Source organism: Neomonachus schauinslandi, chromosome 8, assembly GCF_002201575.2.
Source record: "Neomonachus schauinslandi chromosome 8, ASM220157v2, whole genome shotgun sequence".
Classification (NCBI taxonomy): Eukaryota; Metazoa; Chordata; class Mammalia; order Carnivora; family Phocidae; genus Neomonachus; species Neomonachus schauinslandi.
In genome coordinates this window covers 143,952,037-143,977,530 of record NC_058410.1, presented here as the reverse complement: position 1 = coordinate 143,977,530, position 25,494 = coordinate 143,952,037, and the positions used below count along the sequence as shown (strand labels likewise).

Genomic DNA, 25,494 nt, shown 5'->3' with positions numbered 1-25,494 from the left:
ACGGAGGCTGTGGTAAAGTGAATGTGGACAGCCTCAGGGTATTCAAACCTGGCAATTCAAAAGTAGGAATTTGCAATGGAAAAAAGACAGTCTCTTCGATAAATGGTGCTGGGAAAATTGGACAGCCACATGCAGAAGAATGAAACTCGACCATTCTCTAACACCATTCACAAAGATAAACTCAAAGTGGATGAAAGACCTCAATGTGAGACAGGAATCCATCAAAATCCTAGAAGAGAACAGAGGCAGTAACCTCTTTGACATCGGCCACAGCAACTTCTTTCAAGATACATCTCCAAAAGCTAGTGAAACAAAAGCAAAAATGAACTCTTGGGACTTCATCAAGATAAAAAGCTTCTGCACAGCAAAGGAAACAGTCAACAAAACGGAGGCAACCCACAGAATAGGAGAAAATATTTGCAAGTGACATATCAGATGAAGGGCTGGTATCCAAGATCTATAAAGAACTTCTCAAACTCAACACCCAAAAACCAAATAATCAAGTCAAAAAGTGGGCAGAAGATATGAAAGGACACTTCTCTGAAGAAGACATACAAATGGCTAACAGACACATGAAAAAATGTTCATCATCATTAGCCATCAGGGAAATCCAAATCAAAACCACACTGAGATAACAACTCACACCAGTTAGAATGGCAAAAATGGACAGGGAAAGAAACAACAAATGTTGGAGAGGCTGTGGAGAAAGGGGAACCCTCTTACACTGTTGGTGGGAATGCAAGTTGGTACAGCCACTTTGGAAAACAGTGTGGAGGTGCCTCAAAATTTTATTTATTTATTTATTTATTTATTTATTTATTTATTTTGAAGATTTATTTGAGAAAGCGAGAATGAGAGAGAGAGTACATGAGAGGGGGGAGGGTTAGAGGGAGAAGCAGGCTCCTCACTGAGCGGGGAGCCTGATGCAGGACTCGATCCAGGGACTCCAGGATCATGACCTGAGCCGAAGGCAGTCACTTAACCAACTGAGCCACCCAGGCGCCCCCTCAAAAATTTAAAAGTAGAGATACCCTATGACCCAGCAATTGCACTACTGGGTATTTACCCCAAAGACACAGATGTAGTGAAAAGAAGGGCCATATGCACCCCAATGTTCATAGCAGCAATGTCCGCAATAGCCAAACTGTGGAAAGAGCCGAGATGCCCTTCAACAGATGAATGGATAAAGAAGATGTGGTCCATATATACAATGGAAGATTACTCAGCCATCAGAAAGGATGAATACCCAACTTTTACATCAACATGGATGGGAGTGGAGGAGATTATGCTAAGTGAAATAAGCCAAGCAGAGAAAGTCAATTATCATATGGTTTCACTTATTTGTGGAACATAAGGAATAGCATGGAGGACATTAGGAGAAGGAAGGGAAAAATGAAGGGGGGGAAATCGGAGGGGGAGACAAACCATGAGAGACGATGGACTCCGAGAAACAAACTGAGGGTTCTAGAGGGGAGGGGGGAGGGGGATGGGTTAGCCCGGTGATGGGTATTAAGGAGGGCACGTACTGCATGGAGCACTGGGTGTTACACGAAAACAATGGATCGTGGATCACCACATCAAAAACCAATGATGTATTGTATGGTGACTAACATAACATAATAATAATAATAATAATAAAAAGTAGGAATTTGCCAACAGCCCCTGTCACTTTAATCCTAATGGCTACTAATAGGTGCCCCACCCAGCCGGCATGTGTTGGGGGAAGGTGACTTACACGGATGGTGTTCTTACTGATATTAGGATCCGGAGGCTTAAGGACGCAGGCAGGAGAAAACCTTCCAATTACACCCATGCACGTGGGGCATCTGTCACACACTGGGGAAGACAGAGCTGGCTCATAGGCAAACACAGGAATGCACCAAATGAGGGCTACAAGGTTCGTCACTGCGGGCGATGCTTGCACAGGCCTGGTGCGGGGGCCACGGAGGCTGAAGGAACAGCTGCTCCCGGGAACCGGAACAGCTCTGGCCCATCTCGATTTTGGGATAACGAAAGTGGACCCCTCAGTGAGAGCCCACCCCAGAGCTCTCCCGTGGGACCACAGCCTGAACTCGGGACCGTGCCCACACGTGTCTGGAGGCACATTTGCTGGAACTGGTCCCCATCATCTTTCTGGCCCCGGGGACATACCTTTGCAGGATCAGGAGGCCAGGTGCTCAGGCTCACAGACCCTCTCAGAAAGTGCCTTCCTTAGTCAAAGACAGAAGCACTGTCCCTGCGTCTGAGGGAAAGTTCCTCTGGCACAGGGAGGGAGACAAGAATCCATCAGGTATGCTCACGGGCTACCTGCTGTGCAGCCAGGCTCTTTGCCGCTCCTTCTGGCAGGTGAACCCTCCCCGTCCCCAAGCCATATATGTACCCTCTGGATTTGAGGAGCTGTTGACTAACATAACCTGGAACCAAGACTTCACTTTTCAAGGCTGTCAGCCTGTCAGGGAGGAGAAAACCCTTGGCAGAATCTCAGTTCCTGAAGTAGAGCTTTCCCTGTCCCTCCACAATTACAGCAAGTGTTGGGTTCAGAACTGTTCTCCGTCTTAATTAGCTTAATTATTTTAATAGGAAGGATGTGTGGTTGGAAAATGAACAACTAGTGAGGCTCCCGGATCCAGCTTTCCCATTTTTCTGGCCCCTCCTCACCTTCCCTAAGTTCCAAGGCTGTGAATCAGAATGGGCACCAGCTCCCAAACACACCAAAGTTGCTTTCCTTTTTTTCTCGAGATTTTCTTTTTGCATGGGGAAGTAACAATGGATGGCTGGAGATTCTGTTTTCTGAGCACATCACAACCGTGGATCTGGAGAGGACAAGAATCACCATGCTCCTCCTGTGCACGTGGGGTTTTAGTGGGGAAATGATTTTCCTCCTACCCTCTGAGTTCCAAGCTGGGACCTCTGAAATAAAAGACAGAGCAACAAGAGACTAGCAAGCAGGCATTTATTAACACGTATACCTCACGTACACATGGAGATACCTGGAGAAAAGTGAGTAACTCTCTGAGGTGGCTTGGAACTTGGGCTAAATGCCATTGTAATAAGGAAGGGGATGGGAGATGGTAATTTTCCAGAAGTGAGGGAAGACAAGATCCCACAGACACAGAAAGCACAACACAGTCTTAGCAGATTAAATAGAAGGTGATCTCATCAGATGCATTGTAGTGCAATTTATAACACAAAAGAGTAAAAGATTTTAAAGCAACCAGAAAAAAGATTTCTGAGGAAAGGATGTGTAAATTGACATAGATTTCTCAAAAGCAAAATGTAAAAGCCCGAAGTGATAAGACGTATTTTGAAACCGTTGGGTAAAAAATGCTGTCAACCCAGAGGGTTATACAGAGTAAATTTATCTTTCAAGAATGAGGACAAAATAAATATCATATGAGATGAAGTAAAACAGCAATATCGCACTATCAAAACTTTACCAAGGAATCTTCAAGTTCACACTTGAAGAATTACAAAAAAAAAAAAAATCTAAGAGAGTTCAACTGTAAGTGAAAAAAACAGAAATTGGTAAATAGGTAAACATAAGAAAATATTGCCAGTATAAGAGAATAATGATGCTGACATATGATGTCTCCTTTGTTGATTGAAAAGGTAGGAATTAAAACACAGGCTCGGAATACTTTAAGAGGCAGAAGCAATTAGATGTAAAATGTGTTAGAGTGCTGTAGTGCTTGGAGGAGGTTATGAAGTAGATTAACTTCAGGCTCTGTAAAGTCAACCATGTATGATGAAATTTTCCATAATAAGCACACAAAGAACTGAAAAACTGAATACCACACGGCTGAGTGGAGGAGAACAGTAAAATAAAAGGGGGAATCAGCAAAATCAGAAATCTGGTCGAAAAAGACAAACAAGAAGAAATGGTAAGCACAAATATGGGAAAAATACAAATCAAAGAGATGTTGAATACAAATCCAAGTATATCCGTATATCCTACAACAACACGCTAATGCCTAAGCGGCTTTATCCAGGAACCACCAGATCTCTAGACACAAACCTGTAGGCTAAATAAATCTGATTTGTTAGTCAAGAGATAGACGGAGGACATTCCAGAGGAACCATGGAATGGTCTCTCATATAAATGAAAGATATGAAGCATCTATGTAATGTTTTGGTTTCTGGTAAAGGATTCCTAGTAGGGGCTCAGGGAAGCAGGATTGGTTAATGTTTCTGAGATCGGATTAGTAATTTGGAGACGCCAGCATTAAGTAAGAATTGGCTGCAACCATGAGTCCAAGGTGATTTAGCAACTGAGTATTCCCAGTAACAGATAGATATATAAAAACTGGTTTTGGGACATCATTGGTATGAAAGTAGTAGTCATTTCAAGAGGGGGCATTTACAGTGTTTTTCAGCTGCTCCATGGCCTTGGAGGAAAGGGTGCTACCTGTCCACTTTGCAGCCTGCTTTATCTGTGTATGTTCTCTCAGCCTGATAAATACTTTTTTTTTCTTTTTCAGTATGAGCTGATTTTCACTCTTTCAGTCTGGGAGACGTTTTACTCTTTCAAACACGAAACATTTATATAATGCTTCACAAATATTAAATAATTTAATTTTATTACCATTGTTTTATTGCTGAGAAAGCAGCAAGTAAGTAAATCACTTTTCCAAGGTCTTAGAGCTAGCAATTAATAGAAGTAGGCATCAAACTCAGGAAAAGTAATTCCAGAGCAAACTATTATTCTTTGTTGCCTATGAATATTGTATTATAGGAAACTAAATATTAAATCCTGCTATTTTCCCTCTTCTAGAGGCCGATCCAACATATAATGACAGATCAGGTTAACAGTAAGATTGTGGAATAAGATACCTTGACTTATAAAAACACTAAGAATGTAGGAAAACCGATGTTAATACAAGACAAAACAGTGAAGACAAGAAAGTATTACTGCAACCAGAGAGGGTTTCTATATAGTGATAAAATGTCCAAATCATATAATAAAATAATTCTCAACTATATATACTTATTAACACAATCTTAAAATATATAAAATAAAAGTGATAGAACTACAGGGAGAAATTTACATATCCACCAGCATAAAATTTCAACATATCTTTTTCACTTACTGATAGGTAAATAATACCAGAAATCAGTAAAAACATTTAGAACAACATAATTAATAATTTAAAACCTGTATAGACGCTTACATCCTAAAATTAAAGAATGTATGTGTTATTAAGAAGGTGTACAAAACACCGTGGGGCCATAAGGTCTCAAAAAATATTTTAAAAACATAGTTCAAAAATAAAAGTATGGTTAAAACCATATTATCTGAAAAAATAGTTAATTTAGAAATAAATATCAAAAGGTAAAACATAATATTTCCCTGCTTTATTTTCATTTATCACATACGGAAACATTCCAAAACAATATACACTTAAATTGGCTTGTTTGAAACTCCATTAAATTGTACCTTGCAATTCAATCTGGTGTTTTCTTCATGGAATTCCTCATGGCCACCTCTTCTCTAGGCCTATTTAGGAACTCCGCAACCGTAGACATTGTGGTCGAGAAGATACCCCTACACTCACGCACACTCTACTTTGGAGGAGGCACAGATGTTATACTGAGGGACTCCAAGAACTGAGTAGAAACAATGTGAGCGGGACAGGCGCACGCCGGGCAGGACAGGGTTGAGGCTGGGCCTCAGGGGACACCCCTGCGGACGGCAGGTCCTACTGCGCGGCGTCCCTCCAGAACGGATGGGAAACCCCCGCAGCCTCTACGCTCCAACTCCTCTGTGCTTGGCCCACAGCCCACGTCCCTCCGCTCCTCTCACGAAGGCCTCCCTGACTCCGCTGCCGTCCAGGCGCAGCCGGCACCAGCCATCCCAGCGCTTTCCTTCGCGGTCACGGCCGGCCGGCCACTCAGAAGGGAGGGGTCTGGGTGGAGACCGGCGAAGGATTCTTTCAGCCAGTCGGTGTTGCCGCGTGGCGGTGAATCTCAAAATCAGCTGCGTGGAGGCTGCACTCGCCCCGCTCGGAGCTGCGTGCGGCCGGACTGCAGGCCGTGCGCGTCCCCCGCCCCTGGCGCAGTTCCTCGGGAAACTTAGCAACGGAAGGGGCACACTACAATGGGTGAGTTGTGGGAACTGATTCGCAGGCACCTAGCCAGCCCCCAGAAGTCCCCCTCCGGCTCTTTTCTAGAAACTTCCGTCATGGGTAGCCAGGATTCTGACTCTACCACCACATGATCTTTTATTATCAGTGTAGTGTGGAGTTTGAAAATATTCCGGAAGCGCCCACTGGTGATCCTCAGGTGCTTCTTCCTGCGCTTGGGTGGTGACCGTGGGTGTGCGGGGCGGCAGGAGCCCGAACACGGTCACGGGGAGCTGGGCCTCCCCGGGCTGTGCCGGGCTGCGTGCTCGTCCTTGCACTGCTTCCTACTCATGACTGCACGTTTACTAGAGTTGGGGTCACGATGTTTCTGGGCTCAGCGAATTACAGAGCATCAGGGAGAGGGAAGGTGTGCCCCCGGGACCCACATGGTGCAGGGGGAGCCCGTACCCCTGGCAAAGCCAGAACTGGTGACACTGACGTCGTGACCTCAGTGAGTCCGCCGTGAGCACGGGGACTCAGGGAAGTATAAACAGGGCCTGTAGGGGCGGCTCGGCAGGACCCCCCCCCACCCCCCCCAGGGCAGAGCTGCCCAGAGCCGCCCCGGTGAGCACACCTCACAGCCATGGACGCGGCAGCTGTGGCTTGGGCAGCAGGTTGTCGGGGGCAGGGCTGGCGAGGGGCAGGCGTGAGGGAGCAGACGGAGCTCCTCTGTCCTTGTGCAGGAGGAAGTGCCAGGACCCAGGGAGAGACAGCTGAGCGTCTCCCAGCCCCTCCAGAGACATCTGCTCCTGTCTGGTGTGCGAGGGGCCGTTGTGCTGCAACAGGCTTGATGCACTGTGCTGGAGGCTGCCACTTCCTAACGGGCGGGGCAGGTGCGGGAGACCCGGGTGCCCAGGGCATCTCCCCCAGGGGTGTGGAAGCCAGCGCTGTCTGCAGACTCCTCTCAGCAGGTGGTTGTTTTCCCTGGTATTTAAGCTTGTGTGTTGTTTCTGGGATCCTTCTGTCTTCCTTCTGGGCCCTGCTTGCCTGCTCTATGAAGATTTTATTTATTCTGATGCTTTCCTTCTGCAGCCGCCCAAAGTGACACAGTACATTATTATAGAGAATTTCTTTTTTTAAAAAGGTGTGGGAACACGTAGTAACATGAATAGTTGTTTTTAGAAAATGATTCTGTGATCCTTGCAGGCACTGACCTAGCACGACATACATCAGCTCATTTAATCCTCAGGACAGGCCTGCATAGTACAAAGTATCACCCCTATTTTATGGATGAGAACCTTGGAGAGGCCAAATAATATATCCAGAGTCCTCCAGACAGGAGTTGGGAAGGCAGTCTTTAATTCCAGAAAGGCTGATTGCAAACTTGCTCACGTGAACGTCGTTCTACTTCTCAGATTTAATGATACTGTGCAAGCCTCTAGAATATGCATTGATTCCCACAGCCTGCATTTTGTTCTTCCTTAAATGACAGAAGAGGCTTTGAAAGCTTATTAAAATATATATAAACTCTCTTTCCAATATCCTGCAGATCACATATAAGAGTGTATCTTTGACAGATCTGAGGAAACACTCAAGTCATCCCAGGTGGATTGACTTCTCCAATTCATTCAGTTTGACATTTGTGAAAGAACACAAATCAACTCAAATCTCTCTCCAAATCAGCTCACAAACTCATCTCTGAGTAACAGGCAGTTTTACGACATAACCGTATGTCTTGTTTCATAACGTTTTCGTAATTTCTTGGGCATTTCATAGCAGGCACTGTGCTGGGTAACGGAGACCCTGGGTGGACAGAGAGCACCTCTCAAGCGCTCTGCTACTGAGGGGAGGAAGGAAGCAGGTAAACAGACGGTAGCAACAGAGCCCAGTGAATTCAGAGAAAGTCGCCAGACAGTAAAATTCTGAGCTGATGTAGGACAGATGGGCAGCAGTTAGCTGCGGAAAGGGGGCAGCAGAGGACAAGAACGTCTCAGCATCTGGAGTTTAGGCACATCTGTTGGCAGGGGAGTTGAAGGTCATTCAGAAATAAATCTGGTAAGGAGAGGAGGCCAAACTGTGAAGGACAAGCATGTTTAGACAGAAGGTTTTTATGTGAAGCCATATAGGGTTTGTAGGCAGTGAAGCAAAAGGAACAGATTCATGGTTCAAAAGCTCATTTTGGCTATGATATAGAAAGAGAATAAACAAAAAGAGTGATACCATTTATGAAATGGCTATATAAATCACAGCATGAGATATTGAGGAACTTGACCTTCAGGGTGGGGCATTTCTGATGGAGAAAGTCACTAAATTTGACAAAAGGGAAGAGGGTGAGTCAGTAAGATGTGCGTCTTTGGTTGGATCCCATGGAGCCAGGGCTCTTCCTCTGATGATTTGCTGGGGGAAGGCTTCAGGAGAGGTGGAGCATGGGAACAGCACAGATGGGAGAAAAAAACTCTGCTCCAGTCTGACTCGACCCAGGTGGAAAATCGGGAACACAAATATTACCAGAGTCAGTCCCCCCATAAGGCAAGGGCGCTGGACTTTCCTCCTGCCCTTGGGAGGGGGAGGGTAAGCCACATAGCCTGCCCTGTGAAACTACTCTCATTTAGCCCAGTACAGTTCCTTGGAGAAACTACAACTCTCTGTCAGCCCAGTATTCACAGTCTCTGAGGGGTAAGTGTGCACAGGCTGGTACAGTGGACCGAGGTGGAGCACCAGCTCAGTGCTCTGCAGTGAGATCGTTTACTGGGTATGAGTAGTGAAGAAGGAGCATCTAAAATGGTGTTCAGCATGATAGCATAGAAATTGACAGAGCGATGTTGCCCTTTGCCTAGCTGTTGTCTTGGGAAGAATGCTGTCGCGTAAATTATGTACACGAGGGTTACATGTATAGGGAATAGAAGGTCCTCTTGGATCAGCAGGTGGATGCCCTAGAGTGGAGCATATGAGGGATGTCTGGGCTGGATGTTTAAACTGTAGTTCTCACCATGACCATACCAACTGAAACAGGAGAAAAAGAAGAAAGAGCAAAGAATGAGATTGGAGACATGCAAGTGATAGAACCATGTACATTTACAAACTTCAGAACCAGAAGTGTTCTTTTTACTGGAGTAGACACAGAAAAGCCACAGACCTAAACTATGTAATCTTTACTTATTTGTGTCTATCAAAAGTTCTTCCTAGCTCTTTGCATGATGTCAGAAGATGATGTGGAGTAAGATCATCCAGGGAATAATCTTGCTTTCTCTTCTTGGACCTGGAACTGTGGGGAACCTCTTTCTATTGGTGAGACATGGATATACTTTGCTCATGAGACCTGGAAAAAAAAAAAACAACCCATGGACCTTATCCTCATCCATTTGGCTTTTGCAAATACAACCATTCTCTGTACCAAAGATATAACCACCTTTTTTCATCTCAGAAATTTCTTAGGCAATGCTGGTTGTAAGACTGCGCTTTATCTGGGGAGCGTGGCCCACGGTCTTTCAGTCTGCACCACCTGCCTCCTCGGCGTGGTCCAGGCCATCAGCAGCAGAGGAAGCTCAAACCACAGACTGCAAGCAAGTGCCTCCCAATCTGCTCCTCTTCGGGATCTGCAATTTCCTGAGAAGCTCCAGCTTGCTCTGCTACATCACAGCAGGGGACAGAGTGAGCACATCTGGGATTCCAGCAACTGATCGCTACTGAGACATGCTGCATCTGAGCCACTGGCCCCCTGGCTTTTCCCTACTCTCATGGCTCTGCACAAGGTCATCTTTCGGAGTCTCATGGAGCAGTGAGCTCACAGCTCTTCATCTATATAAGCGTCACCAGAGTGTGCCCTACCTTCAGGGCTCCAGGTTTCAAAGAAACTCCAGCCCTGAGATCAGAGCTACTCAGAGTGCTCTCATGCTCACGACCTGTTTTCTTCTCTTTTGTTGGGCAGATTTCATTTTCTCCTTCCGCATAGGCTCCTTCTTGACAAATAATTACACCACAGTAAGTATTAAATTACCTCTAACATTTGGTCATGCCAGTCTCAGCCCCTTTGTGCTGATAAGCAGGGATGCCCCCCTGGCTCACTGCTGGGGTGCTCACTGAGAAATTGGGAAAACTGCTTTCTACGTTGATTCTGTTCATAGCTAAAGGTAGATTGTGTAGTGCTATTTTTTTGCCCAGCACAAATTCTGTCCAGCATAAACTAGAAGTTTATTATACTGTATATATATATATATACACACTATTATACTATATATATATAATACACACTAGAAGTGTATTATAAAACTAGTAGGCTAGTCTGGTCTTCTGAGAAGCAAACACTAAGATGCAATTAAATGTGCAGAGATGTGATCAGGGCAAAAGCCTGAGAGAAAATGGAGAGGGAGCCAGGAAGGCTGAAGAGTCAGCTGATGAAGGTAAGTGTGATCCTGAGTGAAGGACAGACAGTAGAAGGTTGGGTGGAAGCATCCTAGACCAGCTTCCAGCCTAAGCAGAGTTGAGCAAGGGAGTTCTGGAGCTAAATTTGGCCATGAGCAGAATCCCTGGAACACTTCCAAACTCACTTTAAGAGACTAGCATCACTTTGATACCAACATCGGAAAAAGGACACTGCAAGATAAGAAAATCACAGGCTAACTTTGCTCATGAATGTAGATGCAACAATTATAGACAAAATATTAGCAAATGGAGCCCAACAATATATAGAAAGGATAATATTTATTCCAGAAATGTCAGAAGGGCTTAATATTCAATAAATCAAGGAATATAATGAATCTCATAAAGACAACAAAGGGAGAAAATACATACATTCATTTTAGTAGAGCCCTAAACACACTTGACAAAAAGCAACACCCTGTCACTAAAAATGTAAATAAAACTTCTCTAGAAAATTATAATAGAAGGTAAGTTTCTTCATTTGAGATTAACTATAGGAAAACCACAGTTGACATCATATTCAATGCAGAAATTTTAAATGCTTATCTCTGAGGTTAGAAATGAGACAAACATTTATCATCATCATTTCTACTCAGCATTATTCTGGAGATTCTAGCCATTATGAGAAGGTAAAAAAAAAAAAAAGAAAATGGAATGAAATAAGTAAAATATTCTTTAAGCACCATTAATAAAATTGTGTGTGCAGAAAACTTGAAACAGTGAAAAAGAAATAAAATTAGCAAGTTCAGTGGATGGAAGGTCAATATAAAAAATAATTGCCTTCTGGGACGCCTGGGTGGCTCAGTCGATTAAGCGGCTGGCTTCGGCCCGGGTCATGATCCCAGGGTCCTGGAATCGAGTCCCACATCGGGCTCCTTGCTCAGCAGGGAGCCTGCTTCTCTCTCTCTCTCTCCCTCTGTGCTCTCTCAGTCAAATAAGTAAAATCTTTAAATAATAATAATAATTGCCTTCTACATATTAACAATAAATAATGGAAAAATTTACTAAAAATTTAAAAATCAAATATATAAGAAAACAACAAAGAAATCACTTACGCTTTCTCCACTGAAAACTGCAAAACCTAAATAAATGTATAAGAATCTCATGTTCTTGGAAAGAAAAACTCACTATGTTTAAGGTGTCAATTCTTCCCAAATTCTTCTTTTTTTAAGTTGAAGTAGAGTTCAACAGATGAATCACTGAACTCTACCCCTGAAAGGAATAATATACTATATGTTAATACACTGAATGTAAATAAAATAAAACAAAATTTTAAAAAATAATTAAAGTGTAGTTGACACACACTGTTGCGTTAGTGTCAGGGGTAAACATAGTGATTTGACAACTCTGTACGATACGCCGTGCTCCCCGAGTGTGGCTACCATCCGTCCCCATACAGCACTGTTGTAACACCATCCACTATATTCCCTCTGCTGTGCTGTTATTCCTGTGACTTACTCACGTTATAACTGGAAGCCCGTATCTCCTACACCCCTTCACCCATTTTGTCTAACGTCCCATCCCCTTCCCTCGGGCAACCATCAGTTTGTTCTCTGTATTTCTGGACCTGTTTCTGGTGTTGGTGTGTTTGTTCGTTTGTTTTGTCTTTTGGGTTCCACTTATAAGTGAAATCATATGGTATTCGTCTTTCTCTGTCTAATATATTTCACCTAGCACAATACCCTCAAGAAGACCATCCAAGTTGTCACAAATGACAAGATTTCGTTCCTTTCTTATGGCTCAGCGGGTATTTTATTCCTGTACTAAACACCGGTAATTACCTCCTTCTTTCTGGCTTCGTTATATCATGTCCACACTTCAATAACCTTAATAAGCTACTGACGTTATGATGTTATCGTGGAATTTTATTAAAAGCTTATTTTCCTCACAGTATTGTGGGTGCCTGGAGGCTCCGGAGCGGAGCATTTCATAGGCTTGGAGTCTTCCCAGACCTGTGTAGAGCGGAGGAAGCTGAGAGTGTTGACCAGCCCTCCAAGGACAAGCCTGTGCGTCCTGAGGGGGGACACCGAGGTCGCAGCGGGAAAGGAGCTCGGGCCCAGGTCGGGGAGGTGTCTGTGTTGCACGTGTTCCTCTCGCACGTTCCTCTTGAGCTCCGGAGCATCCTACCTCCATCCCTTCCCTCCCCGCTCCCGCGAGTTTAAAGAACACAACCTGGTCTTTCCTTGGAAACTGTCCCTTGTGACCCGCCCCAGCACCGCCCCCGTCCCTCGCCGACCCCCTTAAAACTTTCAGTGACCGGTTTTGGATGTAACCCCCAAACCAGCCTCTGAGACTGACGAGGGCAGGAGCACTTAGTTCACCCGTCATCACCAGGCAATCCTCTGCCTTCAAGGAGTATTTCCTGAAGACATGAGAATAACTGCATGAGTTCAAGTGTATGTCATGCCGGATGGGTAAGTAATGTCAGAGAATATTCTCCAGTTACTCTTTGGGACGCGCATCAAAGAATGTAGGGAGAAATGACAAGGATAAGAATCACTTGTATGAGGTTGAGGGCAGAAGGACGAACACTGAGGAGAAACTGGGAAAGGCATGTTGCAGGCAGGGGGAACCACCATCTCCAGGTGTAAAAACACACGGCCTTATTGCATCACCAGAAAATTACAACCTGTATGTTATTTTCACTAAAAGGGTCACCATACAACGGAGTACCTTTGTTTGAGAGGGAAGTATTTTCCTTGTATTGGTTTTCCACAGACCGCTCGATTCTGTGAAGCCAAGTGTTTGGGCAAAGACTCCTACTTTCAGATTTTCTTTCCCATTAATGCAGTTTCATTTTCTCTCCATTATAAATAGCCCCAAGCCCTGAATATATTCCCAGGTGGGCCTATGAGGTTTTCGGTGGTTTTGTACTAGGTTATGTGGAAGAGGTACTGCCGAGTTTGTTTGCTGAAGATGGAGAGGAATGGGAGAAAGCAGGCAGAGAGCGCTGGGCCAGCCCCTAGAGGGCAGTACTGAAGCTCTCAGAAGAGGGAGACTATTTTTATGGTATTATTTCCAATTTCCAATGTGGTTTTAAATCGCTATAATAAAATGTCTTCGCTTTTTTTTAAAGAAGATTTTGGAAAAATATTTTTACTAGATTATCTTAAAGATAATAGCTTTTAAACAGAAGGCAATGTAATTGCAAGAACTACTTGAAAGTTGAGGAGAGAAAAATTGCCAATCATGCTCCTAAATGGGTAGATCTCAAACATCTGTCAATCTAAAACCTATATTCTATTGTTATATAAATATAAAATACGAAAAGAATTGTGAAACGAAATTTCCACGGTCCCAGAGAATCTCGCTTACTCGGGTGTTAGCGGTAACACTGTAAAATGAAACAACAATTTGGAAACTGGTCAATCTGGTCCATGGCTAAAAAGATTCATAGAGTTCAGGCCCTTGACCAAGTAATTCTCCTAATTATGAATTGCTTAAAAACAAAAGCCCTTCAAGGAGTATGCTAAATATCAAGAGAATAGATTTGGTCGGGTAAAATGGAGGAATAATCTGCCAAATCTGCTCTCAAAAACTAATGTCCCCAAAGCAGGAATACTCCCTTAAGGAAGGAAGGGGTGAACTGCAGAGGTCATATCGTCAGTAAAGATGAAGGTAACCTTCTCCAGGTGAAACTCAGCACACTGAACAGATCTTTCTTTCTTTCTTTTTAATTTGTTGATTGAAGTCATCTCTACCCCAAAGTGGGTCTGGCAGCCCTGACTCCCAGACCAAGAGCCACATGCCCTATCCCCTGAGCCAGCCAGCCATGGCCTGAACAGACACCTGAAGGGCGCCTATCCCCAACTGGAAATGCCAGGAGCAGACTTTTGAAAATACTCATGGATCTCCACACCAAAAGCACAGAGCCGACGAAGGTGGGACTTGAACCCACGCGTGCAGAGCACAATGGATTAGCAGTCCATCGCCTTAACCACTCGGCCACTTCGTCTCCGCGCTCTGGCCCCTGGGGTACTTAATTCCAGAGCTTACTCGGGAACTCCGGCTGCCTCGGATGGAAGGACAAGGAGAGGCTCGGGGACGTCCGCGGGACACGGGGATGGCCGGCTTCTACACGAGTGGACCAAGGACTGGCCGGGAAGCCTGGCGATGGGGAAAAGGCGGGGTCCGCTCTCCCAGGACTCAGGACAGGGGTCCGGAGGCGACCGCAGCACCTTGCCGCGGGGTCGGGGCTCCCTCGCGCGGGCGGGGCTCCCTCGCGCGGGCGGCCGGGCCCCGCGGGGGCGCATGCGCGCAGGCGGTGGGCGTGGCCCAGCGGCGTGGGAACCGGTGGGCCGTGAGCCCCTGCGCGCCGGGGGCGCCCCCCTGAGCCCGCCGCGGGCAGGGGCTGCGACGGCCGGTGCCCCCGGAGCCGACCTCGGGGGCCCTGGCGAGTCGGGACTGGGGGTTCGTGGGAACCGAGACAGTCTGGGCGGTTAGACGGCGGGTCCGCGTGGGGCCGCGCCCCGTTTCTACTCCGTGTCCTTGGACCGCCTGGACGCGGCGGGGTGAACCTGCGCAGAGAGGAGCCCTTCACTCGTGGGGCTCTTCTCCCGCTCCTCCGCCTCCGAGGAACCGGGAGTTCAGTGTCCTAATCGTTTCCGATGTAAAAGTTCATGATTCAGCACTTCCACTGGACACCGAGGGTTCATCACAGGTGCCCTCCTAAACCCCCAGCCCCCAAGTCCCCATCCCCCACCGGCCTCCCCTCTGCTGACCATCAGTGTGTTCTCTGGAGTTAAGAGTCTGTTTCTTGGTTTTCCTCTCTTCCCCCCCCTCCCCGCCATTGTTTGTTTGTTTTGTTTCTTAAGCTCCACATATGCGTGAAATCCTATGGTATTTGTCTTTCTCGGACTGACTGATTTCGCTCAGCATTATCCTCTCTAGCTCCATCCAGGTGGTTGAAAACGGCAAGAGTTCATTCTTTCTTACGGCTGAGTAGTTTCCATCGTATGCGTACATACACCGTTCCTTCTTTATCCATTCACCAGTCCATGGGTACCTGGGCTCTTACCATAGTTGGGCTACTGTAAATAATGCAGCTCTAAACATCAGGGTGCACGGACCCCTTCAGATCAATATTGTATCCTTTGGGTAAATACCTAGTAGTGCAATTGCTGGATTGCTCAAGACTAACCTTCAGAAAAGAGAACTGCCCTATGAAGGTTAGCCTTGAGCAAGTTTTCTAGAGGTGACCGACAGAGAGAGCGAGAGCGAGAGAGAGGGTGTCCCAGACGGAGGAAGGGCCTGAGCAAAGGCAGCGAGGCTCGCAGGACCTAGAGGAATGGTGAGGAGTCCCCGAGAGTTCACGCTCTTGAGCCACAGCTCCTCAGGTCCAGTATTTGCCTCAGGGACTGTTCGATGTTATTTTTAAGAAGTTTTTTTGTTTGTTTGTTTGTTTTTTAATTTAGAGATTGTTTCAAACAGAGACAAGTTTGGAGGATAAATTTATAGCACCACGTTTAACCTTGTGTATGGTGTGAAGAATGGATCTAATTTTAATTTTTTCCAAATAGCTATATAATTGATCCAAAAGCCTTTATTAAAATCTTTTTCTCAGGGATTTGAACTATCACTTCTGTCTTACACTAGACTTGCGTAGGTAGTTGTATCTATTTGTGAAATTTCTGTTCGGCCCACTGTCTGTCTGCCTACTCATGCACCAGTAACACACTGTTGATTATAGAGGTTTCGTTGTATATTTTAACGAGAGGGCCAGTGTCCCTTAAAGGTCTTCTCTTTGGTATTTTCCTAGATATTCCTGTATGTTTACTTTTCCATATTAACTTAATGATAAACTTTTCTAGCTGCGTGGGTATGCTCACTGGACATTTTTTTGGGGACCACATTAAATTTGTAAATAGCTTAGGGACTCTTTCCTCCATCAGTCCGTGCTGCCATAATGATGCACATGAATGTCCTGACAGATGTTCTTAAGAGCATTAACAGTGCCAGGAAGAGAGGCAAACATCACGTTCTTATTAGGACAATGCCCCAAGTCATCGTCTGGTTTCTCGCTGTGATGATGAAACGTGGTTACATGGCAAATATGAAATCCTTGATGATCACAGAGCTGAGAAAATTGTTGTGAACCTCATGGGCAGGTTAAACAAGTGTGGAATGATCAGCTCTAGATCTGATGTACAACTCAAAGGTCTAGAAAAATGGCAGAATAATCTGCTCCCGACCCACCAGTTTGGTTCCATTGTACTGATAACCTCAGCTGGCATCATGGACCATGAAGAAGCAAGATGAAAACAAACAGGAGGCAAACTCCTGGGATTCTTTTTCTAGGGATGTAATACTTACATGCAAATAAAATGCCTCAATGGACAGATAAAATAAACTAAAATAAATAACTTAGGGAGACCCGAGGTCTTGATGATGTTGTGCCATCCTAATCAAGAATGAGGGTTGTCTTTCCATTTGTTTAAGACTATTCTATGCCTTTCAGTGGTGTTTTAAGTTTATTGCTAAGATTGTGTTGTTTTTATAAGTGAGGTTTCCTAATGCATTCTATCTCCTAACCAGTAATTATTTGGGTATAAAAATGCTATATTTTAAAAAATTTTTAAAGATTTATTTATTTATTTGAGAGAGAGAGAGAGCAAGCAGGGGGAGGGACAGAGGGAGAGAAGCTTTCAAGCAGACCTGGCACTGAGCTCAGAGCCTGACGTGGGGCAGGATCCCACCACCCATGAGATCACGACCTGAGCTGAAACCAAGAGTCAGATGCTTAACCAACTGAGCGCCCCCAGCGCCCCAGAAATGCTGTTGTTTTTACTTGTTAATTTTATATTATCTTGCTGAATTGTATCATGGTTTGAATTAGTTTTATCCTTGATTCTCTAGGGCAGCACTGCCTAATGGAAATTTCCTTGACAGAAATAGCCTATGTCTCTGCTGTCCAGTATGGTAGCCACCAGCTACCTGTTGCTATGAAACGCTTGAAATGTATGACGAGGGAACTGAATTTGTACTTTTTTGATGAGTTAATTAAATTTGAGTAGCCAAGTATGGCTAGTGGCTTCTCCTTTAGACAGTGCACCTTTAGAGCTTTCCCAGTATACAACATGTCACCTGTAAATATAGTTGTCTGTGTTCTTTTCCAGTTCTTACACCTGAAATTGCTGTCTTTAGTCTGTCAGAAAATGTTTTATATGTAGTGAAAATAACAGGCATCCTGGCATCGTTTCTGCCATTAATGGAAATGCTTTCAGCGTTTCCTCATTAAGATGGTGGCTTTAGGATTGGATTATACATGTGTTTTATCATGATAAGGAATAATTAATTCTTTTATATTTTCTCGAGGGTTTTTCGTAAAAATAGGTGAATTTTAGAACTCTTAATTTGGTGTGAGAGTAATAGCTCTCCTAATACTGAATCATCCTTCCATTTCTAGTATAGACCCTGCTTGTTCATGGTGGGTTAATACTGGATAACATTTTATTTTCTTAATATTGGCTAACATTTTACTTCAGACTTTGCATTGGTTTTCAGAGCATGTTGGTCTGAAATTTTCTTTTGGTGGGTATGCTCACTTTGTCAGGTTTGGGCATTAATATTATACCTGTTCATTAAAAGAACTTGGAAGTTTTCTCTCATGTCCTATCAATTGAAACAAGCTACATACTATTGGGACTGTTTGTACCCCAGCAGTTTTGTGGAATGCCCTAGTGAAACCATCCAAAGTGTTTTGTTTTGTTTTGTTTCGTTTGTTTGGTGTGGTATTTTCTTGATTACTTGTCCCCTTCTGTGGAAGTTGGGATTGCCATCTTCAAAAGGCATTTTTTTGAAGATCTCCCAGACTTCTGTATGTGAACCAGTGTTTGGAAAGAAATATGTTTTTCAGAAACTGTTTGTTTTGCAGTGAGAGTCACCCCCAGAATATCTAGTGGATCATATTGCTCCTCTCTGTCTCCTCCTTCCACTCTCTACTCTGAAACTAGAAGATGTAGGTTGAAATTATGGCTGTCCCTTGTCCTTTGTTGCTTGTCCAGTTGGTAGGTTAGCCATAGGACAGAGTCTGGCTCTTGTGGAGAAAACCGACATTTTTCAGAGTATATGTTTCCCAGTGAGGACTGTCCCGTTTCGAAAGTCCTATCGCTGACTACTCCCAAAAGGAAATTAGGAAAGTGAAAAGATCCGAGTTATGAACTATTCCAATTTACAGTGTATTCAGTTGATTATCTAGTGTTTACAATTGGATCCCTAGGTTATAAAGATATCTGAGCCAAACAATTTGTAGTCTCCAAGGCACTTGGCTATCAGTAATCAGTAAATACTTACCATCTGTTTCCTTTCGAGACAAGCAAGGTTATTCTTCTCTTCTTCATTTGTGTACCTACCAATTACAGCAGATCTTAGTCTCAGTAAAATCATGAGATTTCCTCCTGAGTCGCTGCCAAACGGTGCACCTCCGGCTGGCTCTCCAGGCTGCCTTCGGGTCACCGCTCTCCCCGGCCAGCATGACCTGATCTTTAGGCCAGTGGGGCGATGCAGCGCCTTACGTAGAGATGGGGAGAGGGACAGTGATCTAGAAACACACACACTATTTCTCCAGCACTGTGTGTGTGTGGAGTGAGTCTAACAATGGTGTCGGCTTGCCAGAGTCCAACTAGGAGGCAGAAACTACACCAGTTCTCCGCACGGGGTGAATTTAATATGGAGAATTGTTCCGTCCTGACAAGTTTGTTAACATGGCAACTCTGAGTATAAGAGACTCCGGGAAGCAGCTACCAGCCCTAGGGCTGCGGGAACAGAGAAAGAGGCTGGGATTACTGATGCAGAAACAGGGCAGGGGAACCGCGCCGCCGAAACGGAGGGGCGAGGGCCGGTGTCTCTGATCGCGGAGACGGGACCCAGGACTCGGGACTGGACGTCTGCTGAGGAGCAGTGAGAGCTGAGGTCCCGCGGGGGCAGGACGCCAGCACTCCTGCCAGGGCTGGGCCGACTGGGAAGAGGCTGCGGCCCCAGCAAGAGGGAGGGGCTGCTCCAGGCTCAGCGGCAGGTGCCCCAGCGGGCTGGGCGCCAGAGCCCCGCGCGCACCTTCCTCCCCTCGCCCTTTCCTCAGGTCCCCGGGGCCGGGGCTGCCTTCAGTCTTCTGGGGGTATCCCGTCGCCTTCCCAAAGCTGAGCTTTCGTGTTCTACGCTCGCAGGAGGTTACCCACGGCAGATTCACGAGGCGAAGGAACAGCAGAGAAAAATCATTTCTTCTTTCCGCTCTTGCGGGCGCGGTGGGCATGGAGAGCTCTGTGGGTCCTGGATCCCTGCGCCCCTGGGGTCTCATCTCCATCCGAGGCTCAGTGCGTGCAGGAGAGACGCGCCCCCCAGCACGTTGGGTGCTGGGGAGCAGGGGGTTCGGAGGCGGGTTGGTGTGGTCTCCAGTCTCAGGCGCAGGAGGCCAGCAGGTCGCAGCCCTCTGCTCTGTCACCGCAGTTCCCGAGCCTGCTCTTACTTAGCCAGCCTCAGGTGCCTTTTCCTCAACGCTGAAGGAAGGTGGGTATTGTGGCTGCAGACAGGGCTCTCTCTGCCCTGGCCCTGGCCTCGCTGGTCTCCATCCCTAGGACGCGAAGACCTTATCCGGGCTGTTCCACGTGTGCCGCCGGGCACCCTCCCCGCACTCCAAACCTCAGCCCTGTGACTTGTCATCCATCAGGTCCCAGGCGACCTAATTCCTGCATGAGGAGCCCCGAATCCCCTTCCAGATACTTGCAAGTCCAGGGATGAAGGTGTTTGACCCTCAGCAACTGCAGATTACTCAGCCGCTTCTTGGGATGGGACCTCTTGAGCCCTTGTTGAGTTGTGGGCAGGGTCAAGCCCAGGCGGGATGCAGCCCTGCCTACACCCCTGAGAACTCCAAGTAGTACCCCCAGTTTAACCCAGCTTTGGGAAACCACCTGGGAGCCCCCTAGAGTAAAATTAACGGACAATATTGTAGTAGTTTCAGGTGTACGACGCCCTGAGTCAACGATTCTATGCATTACTCAGTGCTGACCACAGTTCTTCATAATCGTTTTGCCGGTGGAGGGTCTTGCTTTGATGCTGATGGCCGCGGACTAATCAGGGTGGTGGCTGCTCAAGGCTGGGTGGCTGTGGCAATTCCTTAAAATAAGACCACAATGAAGTTTGCCCTATCTTCTTCTCACAAATGATTTCTCTGCAGCGTGGGACGCTGTTTGATAGCATTTTACCCACAGTAGAACTTCTTTCAAAATTGGAGTCAATCCTTGCAAACCCTGCCACTGCCTCATCAACTAAATTACTGTAATATTCTGAATCCCTTGTTGTCATGTCAACAGTCTTCACAGCATCTTCTCCTGGAGTAGGTTCCAGCTTACTCTCTGACGCATCCATCAGAAGCAACTCCTCGTCTGTCACAGTTTGATCATTGCAGGCATGCAGTCATGTATACAGGCTCCACCTCTAATTCTACTCTTCTCGCCGTTTCCACCACCACTGAAGTCTTGAAGCCCTCGAGGTCATCCATCAGTTGGAATTAAGTTCTTCCAAACTTCGGTGAACGTCAGTATTTTGACCTCTTCCCACGGAACTCAAGTGCTCTGAATGGCTTCTAGAATGGTGGATCTTTTCCAGAAGCTTTTCATTTACTTTGCCCAGAGCCATCAGAGGAATCATGATCTATGGCAGCTCTAGACTTACAAAATGTATTTCCAAAATAATGAGACTTGAAATCAGACTTACTCCTTGATCCATGGGCTGCAGAAGGATGTTGTGTCAGCAGGCGTGAAAACTACCTTGATCTCGTACGTGTCCATCAGAGCTCTTGGGTGACCAGGTGCATTGTCAATGAGCAGTCATATTTTGAACGGATATTTTTTTCTGAGCAGTAGGTCCAACAGTGGGCTTAAAATACTCAGTAAAGCATGTCGAAAGGGTGTGCTGTTATGCAGGCTTTGTTCCACTTATAAAGCACAGACAGGTAGATTTAGCATAATTTTTAAGGGCCCTAGAATTCTCAGAATTGTAAATGAGCACTGGCTTCAACTTAAAGTCACTGGCTGCATTAGCCTCCAACGAGAGAGTCAGCCTGCGCTTAGAAGCATTAAGCCTAGGCACTGACTTCTCCTCTCTAGGTAGGAAAGTCCTAAATGGCATCTTCTTCCAAGAGAAGGCTGTTTGATCTACTTTGAAAATCTGTTGTTCAGTGTAGCCACCTTCATTCATTCTCTTGGCTAGATCTTCTGGACAACTTGCTGCAGCTTCTCCATCAGCACCTGCTGCTTCACATTGAACTTGTATGTTTGGAGACGGCTTCTTTCCTTAACCTAATAAACCAACTGCTGCTAGGTTCAGTCTTCTCTTCTGCAGCTTCCTCAACTTTCTCAGCCTTCATAGAGTTGAAGACAGTTGGCGTCTTGCTCTGGATGAGGCTTTGGCTGAAGGGAATATTGTGACTGGTTTGATCTTCTGTCCAGACCACTGAGACTTTCTCTGTATGAGCAACGGGGCTGTTTCACTTTCTTATCATCCGTGTGTTTGCTGGAGTAGCACTTTTCCTTTCCTTCGAGAACGTTTCCTTCTCATTCACAGCTTGGCCAACAGTTTGGCACAGGAGGCCAGTCTTTTGGCCTATTTTGGCTTTAGACATGCCTTCCTCACTAAGCTACGCCATCTCTAGTTTTCAATTTAAATGAGGCATGTGTAACTCTCAGAACACTTGATCACCTGGAAGCCAGTGTAGGGTTATTAACTGGCCTAATTTCAATATGGTTGTGTCTCGGGGAAGAGGAAGACTGCAGGAGAAAAAAAGAGATGGGGGAAAGGCCAGTCGATGGACAATCAGAACACACACATGTATTGATTAAGTTCACCATCTTATATGGGTGCAGTTCCTGGCACCCCAAAAGAATTATAGTGGTAACATCACTGATTGCAGATCACCATATATAATAGTAATGAAAAAGTTTAAAGTGTTGTGGGAATTGCCAGTATGTGACACAGAGACACAGGTGAGCAAATGCTGTTGGAAAAATGGTGCCAACACACCTGCTGTGCAGAGGGTTGCCACAGATCTGCAATTTACAAGAAATGCAGTATCTGTGAAATGCCACAAAGTGAAGCTCAATAAAACAAGCTGTGCCTGCAGATAAGACAGCTCCATAATATTGTAATCTAACCAGAATACCTGCTGAATGTCAAGCACATGTAGTTGTTTTTAGTTACCCCTCTTTCTTATATCATCAATATATCGTATTTGTTTGGACTAGAGAAGATCTTGAAATTCGAAGACAGTTTAGCTGTGAAAGACATCTTAAGTTCATTTTTATTCTCAATCTGGCGAGCAAAAGGGATGACAGGAGAAAAAGATAAAATGATAAAGCTTGACAATCTATCAGCAAGACATACGTTCGGGGAATTTTCAAATATAGTACAAAGAAGCAGTAAATGAGTTTTACCTTGTGTTTTTAGTAAGAAGCTTTTGATAAAAATCATTTGAGAGTATGTCAAAACCTAGAGAGTTAAAAAGAAACTTTAGTAATAAAAAAGAGCTTTTGTTTTCTGGGCAGAAAAATCATTTGTCAATTTCCTTTTTAAAATTTATTTATTTATTTTATTTAAGTTCAATTAGCCAACTTATACTAGTATATCATTAGTTTTTGGTGTAGTGTTCAATGATGTATTAGTTGTGTATAACACCCGGTGCTCATCACATCACCTGCCCTCTTAATCCCCATCACCCAGTTACCCCATCCCCCAACTCACCTCCACTTTTGCAACCCTCAGTTTGTTTCCCAGAGTCAAGAGTCTGTCATGGTTTGTCTCCCTCTCTGATTTCTTCCCTTTTAAGTTTTCCCTCCCTGCCCCTATGATCCTCTGCTCTATTTCTTATCTTCCACATATGAGTGAAACCATATGATAACTGTCTTTCTCTGATCGACTTATTTCACTTAGCGTAATAACTCTAGTTCCATCCATGTTGATGCAAAGGTAGGTATTCATCCTTTCTGATGGCTGAGTAATATTCCATTGTATATATGAACCACCTCTTCTTTATCCATTCATCTATTGAAGGACATCTCGGCTTCTTCCACAGGTTGGCTATTGAAAATATAAAGGACCTATTATAAGCAATAATAGATACACTAGCCGATATCAACCCCTGTTATAAATCTATAGTAATAAAGCAGTATACATTTGTTCCAAGAATAGGTAAACTGATCAACGGAAGAAGATACTGAATCCAGACTACATATTTATAATTATCTGATTTATGACTGGGGCAACACCTCAGTGCAGTGGATAAATATTGGTCTTAAGTGAATTATGTTGGGTCTGTGAAATACCCACATGGAAAAATGCACCTGACTCTCTAACCTACATAATACAATCAGAGATGGATTGAAGACTTTAATTAAACTAAGTAATAAAGCTTTTGGAAGAAAATATAAGAGAATGTCTTTATGACTACAGAGTAGACAAAGATACTTCTTAACTAACTCAGGATGCCAAACAAACTAAGCATAAAAAAAGGATTATAGGGACGCCTTGGTGGCTCAGTCAGTTAAGCGTCTGCCTTCGGCTCAAGTCATGATCCCAGGGTCCTGGGATCGAGTCCCTCATCGGGGAGCCTGCTTCTCCCTCTGCCTGCCACTTCCCCTGCTTGTCCTCTCTCCCTGACAGATAAATATATAAATGAATATTTAAAAAACATTTGAAAAAGAATTATAATTTGGACAATATTAAAATTAAGAATTTCTATTCGCCAGCATTCATCATTAAGAAACTGAGTAGAGAAACCACAGAGTGTGAAAAGATATGCACAATACACATAACAGACAAAAGACTCATATCTAGAATGTATGCAGACCCTTACACATCAATAAAAAGATTAACCCAATAAAAGTGGGCAAAGACTTGAATAGCCACTTCCACTAAATTATATTCTTTTTCTTTTTCTTTTTTTAGTAGAGTTGACACACAATGTTACATAGTTTCACGTGTACAACCCAGTGATTTGGCAAGTTGATACATCGTGCTATGTTCACCATAATGTAGCTACCATCTGTCCCGGTACCTGGTCATTAGAGTATCGTTGACTGTATTGCTTAGGCTCTGCTTTATATTCCCATGACTTACTCCCTCCATTACTGGAGGCCTCTATTTCCCTCTCCCCTTCTCCCATTTTGCCCAGCCCTCAGCCCCTCCCCTCTGGCAACCAGCAGTTTGTTCTCTGTATTTATAGTTCTGATTCTGCTTTTTGTTTATTCATTTTTTAAGATTCCATTTCATACAACATTTGTGTTTCCCAGTCTAACGTATTTCACTGAGCATAATACCCTCTAGGTCCATCCATGTTGTCTCAAATTATATGCCAACAAACAGGACAACCTAGAAGAAATGATCAATCCCTAGAAAACATCCAATCTTCCAAAACTGAACCAGGAGGAGATAGAAACTCTGAACAGACCTACCACAAGTAAGGAAGTGAGTACAGATGTACCATTTTCAATTTTGTCACTCAACACAGTATTTTCTTGGAATCTTTTGCAGTTCTGTGGTATCAGTGCTTCTCTCACTGCTCTTTCTGTTGGAGCATATTCCTCTGTCTCCCCATTTTGCTTGACTTTCGGTGTCTGTTTCTATGGATTATGTGAAATGGCTACTCTCCTGGAGTGAAGCAGTGGTCTGAGTATGGTGCCCCTGTGCAGATGGTGTGTGCTTGCTGACTGCTGCTGGCTGGCTGGAGCTGTGGCCCCATGTGCTGCGTTTCTCCTTTGTTTGTTTGTTTTTTGTTTTTAAGATTTTACTTATTTATTTGAGAGAGAGAGAGAGAGTGTGTGCACGTGTGCGAGTGGGGGAGGGGCAGAGGGAGAGGGAGATGCAGATTCCCCACTGAGCAGGGAGCCAGGACTCTGGGCTCCATCCCAGGACCCTGAGATCATGACCTGGGCTGATGGCAGATGCTTAACCCACTGAGCCACCCAGGAGCCCCTAGTTCCTCTTTTAAACCCTGGCTTTTTACAGAGAGAGTAAAGAGAAAACAATTAAA

General features: G+C 44.9%; 1 protein-coding gene, 1 non-coding gene and 1 pseudogene across 2 annotated transcripts in view; 2 read left to right on the top strand and 1 right to left on the bottom strand.

The window, feature by feature from the left end:
* Nucleotides 1–25,494, top strand: part of LOC123325518 (histone H2B type 1-C/E/F/G/I) — a 388,315-nt gene that overhangs the window by 42,026 nt on the left and 320,795 nt on the right. The window lies entirely within an intron of this gene.
* Nucleotides 9,267–10,142, top strand: LOC110586952 (annotated as a pseudogene).
* TRNAS-GCU lies at nt 14,352–14,433 on the bottom strand. The gene has a single exon. It is a non-coding gene; the product is annotated as a tRNA-Ser (tRNA).